Source organism: Hyposmocoma kahamanoa, unplaced genomic scaffold (assembly GCF_003589595.1).
Source record: "Hyposmocoma kahamanoa isolate Upper Pololo Valley unplaced genomic scaffold, ASM358959v1 224, whole genome shotgun sequence".
NCBI lineage: Eukaryota > Metazoa > Arthropoda > Insecta > Lepidoptera > Cosmopterigidae > Hyposmocoma > Hyposmocoma kahamanoa.
Window position 1 is genome coordinate 1,510,302 of NW_020653743.1, and position 7,679 is coordinate 1,517,980.

The 7,679-nt window shown below is 39.2% G+C and overlaps 1 long non-coding RNA gene across 1 annotated transcript in view; it reads right to left on the bottom strand.

Annotated features, from left to right (window-relative positions):
* LOC113228204 overlaps positions 1-7,679 on the bottom strand; it is a 131,629-nt gene that overhangs the window by 82,958 nt on the left and 40,992 nt on the right. The window contains exon 2 of the long non-coding RNA XR_003310281.1: positions 5,347-5,372. This is a non-coding gene — a long non-coding RNA (uncharacterized LOC113228204). The remainder of the gene's footprint in view (positions 1-5,346; positions 5,373-7,679) is intronic.

Genomic DNA, 7,679 nt, shown 5'->3' on the forward strand with positions numbered 1-7,679 from the left:
TTAAAAGTACCTCTCGCAATGCATCTGAGCTACAGCCCTCTATTATAAATGGTGGAGGCGCCGGGTACTATTATAAATGGTGGAGGCACGAATCCCAATATGATGGTGATGAAGAACACAACACAACACGAAAGCTTGTGTTGCGAATGATGGAAAAGTTCCAATGAAGAGAACTCCGTTGGAAAATGTTTTTATATGTTTTTACGACACAACCACAACGAAAACGTAACAAAGGTCGTAATTTATATTTTTTACTTATTTAATATTGATTTATATTTGGTGCCAGTAAAAAGTGCGAGGAGAAAATATGTATGATATGTCGGCACAAAGATTTAATGGGTTCAACGACGTTGACGAGTTTTTGAACCAATTTGAGACCATTAGTATATTAAATAATTGGTCTGATGTGCAGAAGAAATACGTGTTTGCATTGTATTTGGAGGGGCCAGCTCTACAATGGTACAAAACGTATTTTTCTTCATACATGACGTATGATGTGATTGCACAAAAGTTAAGAGAGGAATTTCCCTCACAGATAGATTATGCACGAGAATTTTATTATAGGCGACAGGGGCCTAATGAATCGCTGATAAGTTATTTTTATAATTTAAATGAGTTAGCGGTGAAAGCAAATATTCAAGATGTTCAGTTTATTAAGCATTTTTTTGAAGTCTTTGTTACCCAATTTTAAATGGATGCTGGCTACCAATTTGTATGTATCTAAAGAGGAGTTGAGGAAAACAATTATCCAAGTAGATGATGTATTTAATCACAGCTATAATGTGAGACAAGATATTGAATTGCCAGTGAATTGTCATATGGAGCATTCTTGCTGTTGGCAAACACAGGATGTCTCTGCACCGATAATTAGACCCGAGTCTAAGAAGTCGGAATATTTAGTGCCACAAGCACCAATCGTGCAGCAGGATACGCCAAGTCAAGGGTATTCACGAGCAAATAGTAGTGGATCTTCGTCGGGATCTCCTCAACGTGATTGTCAGAAAAGCGCAACTGAACATGTAGAAAATTTGTCTACAATTGATAGTTCTAGCGTAGATAGGGCACCTTTTATATCTGTTTTTATTAATGATGTATGTTGCGAGGCGTTGGTGGATACTAATGCTTCAGTTTCCATAATTTCTCGTTGTTTTGTAGAGAAGTTACAGTTGCGTATCGATGATAGTCCAAGTTTTCCATTACGTATAGTGGGTGCAACGCCAATAAATGTGCGGTCGTCCACCAAGGTGTCGTTGATGATTAATGGGAAGGATTATCCTTCGAAGTTGCTGGTTGTAGACGATTTTAAAGAATATTTAATTCTGGGACGAGATATTTTGAAGAGATGTAATCTCGAGTTGTCAAAAGTGGAAATTGACAATAAAATTTCGTCTAAGTCCGTGACAGATATTGGACCAAAGAAAGAAAAGTCTCCTTTGAAAACCATATCAAAAAGTTTAGATAGCTTCTCGGTTTTGCCAGAGATGATAAGTAATGTTGACGTGAGTGATAAGACGTGTCAATTGCGTCAAAAACGGGATTTAGATATAAATAATTATAAAAATGCTTTGCCGAAAATATATATAAAATACAATTCGGAAAGCGACATTTCTAATCGTGTTCGCGTAAGTAATGTGGCGAATTTGCGAAGAGACTACGTAAAACGAGCAGCTTCGATGAGTTCTCGTAAAGAATATGTAGATGGTTTACAATTAAAGCAAAAGCGAATGTTTGACAAGAAAAACAGAGTTGCTTTATCTAAGAGGTATGTTACGCGAAGCTTAGGGTAGTGAATTGGTTGAGTAGGATTAATTGTATTATGTGCAGATTAAGTATAAATAGGAATAGATTGTGTAGGCAGGATCTAGTCCATGTGAATAGGATGAAAGAGTTCTTTAGGAGATAATTTAATGTTTTCTTGTTTTCTATCAGGTTAACTAATCGTTTGTGTTTACTTTTCATGTGGAACCACATTGACGTTATGAGAAATATTTGGAGAAAAATTAATATTTTCCGGCAATGCAGACTTGGAATGACGGGAGGATGATGATGGAATATCGTAGAAAGATTTAACTTAATTTTTCCTTTTCCCTTTTTTAATTTGATAGATATATTATCCAGTATATGTGCATAGTTCGTGCTCACTCTTCAAGATGAACAACAACTGTCTGCATTCGGGGAAAATATATTTATTTAATTATTAGAAATTCTTCATGTGGTATACCCACATACCATATATGTCTTGGAATATGTAGTTAGAATGTGTTGTTGACGTTGTATGTGGGTTGGCTTTTGTTTGGTTAAAGATAGCAAGTGAAGCTGATGGAACGTGATAGCTGCAAAATGAGGACTAAGGCAGCTGGGAGATCAATAGTGATGTAACCCAGTGATCGTCCGATGGATGTTCAAGCCTGTGTCGTCGTTGTGGCAGCATGCACGTTGGAGATAGCTTAGGTTTAGGGAGTTTAGGGAAATAGTTTTGTAGCAATGTTTAGAAGTTTGATAGGGTCGTTCAGCCAGTTTAGGGTCGATGAAATAAAGTGTTAGAGTTTAGTCAGGTTCCCTAATTAGCTAGGATAGCTAACGAGTAATTATATTTTTATTTGTTTGTTTAGGATGTGATCATGGTCTGTCCTTTTAGATAGGTTTTTGGCAGACCAAAGCCATAGCCTCCTCGGTGGTTACCTGTTGGTAAGTTGATAGCTTCCGAGCAGTGTGTGGCTAGCCTGTAGTAAAGGCTGATCACTATGTATGTTGCCTATCATAGGTAGACTACCAGCTAGGGATATTCACCCCTTCAGCTGTGAGGAAGAGGGATGTAGACTAGGCTGTACTCTATGAGTAGAATCACTGGCTGAGTGAGATTCATAATTAGAATGCTTTGAAAAAGAATGTTAAGAAAATAGAAGATCTTGACATTAATAGTAAGATTATTGATTTGTAACCCTAAACATGTAAATTGGTAAAATAAACCAAAGTTTTAAAATGATCCCGGTTTTATATTATTAAAAGTACCTCTCGCAATGCATCTGAGCTACAGCCCTCTATTATAGTACGATGTAACGATTTTTTAGTAACAGTAGAGCTCCTTGTCAAAGAGTTCTTCCACCTTAATTATTGCTGCCGCCAAACTGCGCATTACTTCGTTCCAGTCTTGCAGGGTAAGGTGCTGGTGAAATTACAGGCACATAGGACTTGTCAACTTATGTCTCAAGGTGACGGACGCAGTGGCAGTGCCTCTAAGATCTTTGCTATTTAAAGCTCTAAGTGGCACTGCAACAGTTATGGATAAGCGTGTCGCTTACCACCAGGAGCACGACTCATTCGTCCTGTCATTTGGTATATTCCCGGGCCGGGAAAAATATTTGTATGGCCTACATTTCTCTCGTGATTTGGGTGTACTTTGTGGTTGTCTATGTGTGTGTCCATGGCACATGGTTTTTCTAGTGAGGGTCCTAGCAGACTTGGGGCTCACTCCAAATCCTTGCCCGTGAAATATTAGAAAAAATCTCCGCCCGCTCTGCCTTGGTGTAAAATAAATCATCGTGAAGAAACGTGTAAGTCGTGTAGGTTCGCAAAAGTCGTCGAATGTCCGTAGGATGAATATTGCGGACACCAGTATTAGGCAACGGACTTGTGCAATACTTTGCACGATGGCGAAATTTGAACTATTCTACATAAAAGTATAATTATGCCACAATTTTGCTGGCTATTGCATTGTAAGAATATTATGAAGGTGTTTTTGTTACTAAAATTATAAGTTAAAATTGTTCCACTTTCTGTGTGCGAGTGCGAACATTTATATGGGAAGAAATATTCCGATGTAATCTAAGAAAGATACAATTACAATTAGCCTGATTTTTTTTATTTAAAGAAAAAGGCAAACGAGCAGACGAGCCACTTGATGTCATAGCCCAAAGGGAACATTTCAGGAGGAAGATCATTCCACACCTTGCAGGTTCGAGCAAGGAACGAACGAGATGCCCGCGTGGTCTTATAATGCCAGGCATTTGAGATGTGGGGATGGGCTCTACTCCTTTGGCGGAAAGTGCGATAGTAGAAACGAGGCGGTGGCACCAGTTATAAAAGTTCCTCGGAGCACTCCCCATTATAAAGACAGTAGAACACACACAGAGAGCCAACGTCTCTCCGTAGGCTAAGGGGATCCATACTGACAAATGGCAAAGGCTTCCCCTAGATCCCTCCACGCATCCTGAGCTAACTGGACCCAAACTTTATCGTAGGCATCCAGTTCGTCACGCCATCGCTTCCTCGGTCTGCCGCGGCGCCTTATGTTTTTGGGCTCCACTGGGTGGTTACCTTGGCGCACAGGTCTTCAGGCATGAAGTAGACATGACCAGCCCAAGTCCATTTCAGCTTCGCAGCTTTTTGTGCTACATCAGCAATCTGAGTATGGGAGCGCATTGTCGTGTTCCGAATTTGGTCGATCCGTTTCAAATAGTAGTAAAAAAGGTGTAATTTGGAAAAAAATGGGAAAATCAAATGAGTGGCATTCTGAGAAACAGAGGGTTTTGTATCCGGGCCCCATTTGGGAAAGGGAAAACTTGTTATTTCATTTTATTTAAATCTCTGTTCTTCTTGAAATTAATTTTATTTTAATAATGATTTTGTTACCATAATATTTATTCTTTTTTTTTGCGAAATTACTCCACTAGTTCGTTATGATCCGACCTCATAAGGCCTAATTTTATTGAAATCGGTTACCGGAAAGTGCGCGAAACCGGATTCATTCGGATATAAAATTGCGTATAAGTTTTTTTTTCCAAACAAACCAATATTTCAGGCTCCATACAGTTCCTATGATCACAGCTGACTAACCACAGTCTAGGAAAGCAGCAGTCTACGAAAGATGCATTTTGGGAAAGGGACTTCTTAAGACCGGGAGATGTTTTATTAAGGGACATTATATGACTCTAAAATATCATGATCAAAATTAATGACCTCTCGTCAGCGACACGCCTGTACATTACAGTTGCAGTGCCACTCAGATCCGAAACGCACGGCCACTGCGCCCGTCACCTTGAAACATGAGATGACAAGTCCCATGCGCCTGTAATTTCACCGGCACCTTTCCTCTTCAAAACCGGAACGCAGTAATATGAGCATTATTGCTTGGTGGTAGAAATAGGTAAGGTGGCAGTACTTCCCTCGATGAACACTTTCACAAAGAGCTCTATTGCTACTAAAATAATTATAGATAAAATATCCGCGGTTTGATTTTCGGCAAAAATAACAAAGAAAATTAACTTGAAGATTATTAGAACGCGTGTGCAATTAGTAGATACTTAATAAATAAGAGATATTATAAAATAAATACTAAGTACTTACACGGAACAGATGACGCCTTTAGTGACCTAAAACAAAAAGATAAATCGTTTCAAAATTTGCATTTCTCAGATAGATTTAAGGAGGTGAGGTGTGGGGACCGCAACTCTCGCGCTCTGAAAATTAATTGAGTAAATTAATCAGAACCGACGGAGAAAATTTGACACACATTCAACGTCGACAAACGCACGATGGCGACTGACGGGACAGCGGCTTCAGTTGAAAATTTAGCAGATTGTCAGTTTTCTGAAGTAGTTAAAGAGAATTATATCCATATAAAAATTATGTCCAAAGTTAGATATTTTATTGTTAAATTATTCGTTTTCAATTTTTATTTTAGCCTGTTTTCAGGATTTTATATGATCGGCCGAAGTACATCCTATTGTGTGACATAGCACATTCTTTAAACAATATCCTTAAGTGTACCATTTGATCGAGCATAACAGTTTTACCGCTTCTCCTTCAGTGACAGGCCTTAAAGTACGTACTCAATGCCCCAGTACCCAGCGGGAAATCGGTGACCTCTCAAGTGAACAAATCCCTGTGACGGCATATAAGTTTTTAATTTCTAAGTCCAGGACATTTGTGAAGACAAGATGTCGTGATGAAATCTGCACGTCAAAGAAGTTTTACAACCCTTGAAGTCCCCAAGTCGCATTTGGTCAGCACGGCGGACTCTGGCCTAAATCCTCTCCTTAGAACACACTCGCGCTCAACAGCGGGATGTATTTTTCTATGATAACTAGTGACGGGACGAACAAGTCGTGCGCCTGATGGTAAGCGACACGCCTGTTCGTAGCAGTTGCAGTGCTACCCAAAACACAAAGGTGTAAGGGGTGCTGCCACCGCGCCCGTCTCATGTGACTGTAATGTCACCAGTACCTTTCCCCTTCAAAACCGGAACGCATTAATGGTCACATTACTGCTTGGCAGCAGAATTAGGTAAGGTGGCAGTACTTCCTTGGACTAACTCTTTAACAAGCAGCTCTACTGCTACTAAGTTAATTAAAATAAACCTGATTTTAAGCCTCGACTGATGTAGACCTCGGCGAACATATCTCAATAAGATTGAGGATGTCCTTAAAAAAAGGCCAGGTTAAAAGTAGCAAGAATAAACGGGCATGTATGAAGGGATTGATGGGAGTAGAGGAGGCGAAGGAAGTTTGTCAGGAGCGTAGCAAGTGGAGGTCCATAGTCTCTGCCTATATATATGTATGTATGTATGGAAGCCTCGATGTCACCGTCGATATGGTGTGCGTTTGACTAAAAAATACCTTTTCACTCCAGCCCTGAATAGCCTTAGATTGCACATTTTGGAAAACCCAGACCTTTATTAGAAGTAATGAAAGAAAAAGTTTCCTTTTTCTTTCATTTTCTACTCTACTTTCTTTCGAAAAGGCTGAAATAATACAAGGACATAAAAAGGTACAAACAATATAAAACACTCTACTAGTACTAAACAGCCTAGGCACATTCCGTCAGAGATTGGTACGCGGCACCGCCATTGCCAGTAGCGCTGGACGGTGAGGTCGCACGTACCTATCAGGAACACATAAGCCTAATACCCCTAGTAGCATCGGATTGCATAGCATACCTCTGATTACCTTCAACACGCTAAGGTCCTGCGCACATGCAGCTCGTTCTATCTCACAATACCCAAAATAAACAGATTAGGATACCTTAGGGGGTAGAAGGAGCTAACCCCGTATTGCCTCAAGTACAGATATCTCAGGAATTTGTTTTGAATGCGCTAGCATTATACAATGCAATAATAGCATTAGCCGTAATCCTGTGAACCCTACGAAGAATCAACTCCAAATTTCTGTAAGCTTTTTGACATACAGTTATGCATATGTAAAAACATGCTCGTGAAACGTTAATTTTGCTGCAAATAATACTCCTAGATCCTTTACCTCCGTCACTCTTCTTATTTACTTATCACTTATTATAATATATATATTAAGCACTTGTCTTATTATACTCTGGTTTGAACTTTGCTGGACTTTGTATCGTACCTGGAAAAGCGAGAGTACTAAGGGGCCATTTTGGCCTTTGGAGGTTAGTAATTTCGCCTTTCCAGTGACGATATAGAAGGATTTCGTTAGATGAGTGACATTTTTATAGTGTAATTCTTAATAACAAGTGATTCCAAAATAACGTATCTAACCATTTCAAGTGGATAACCTTTATGCGGAGTTCATATCATATTGATAAGAATAATAAAAAGAAATTAAACAACAACTTCTTCGCATTACCGACTCAACATGGCTGACTTGAAGTTACAATTTATGTTATTAATATGTTGCATAAATAACGTGTTCTGTAAATTCAGTAGT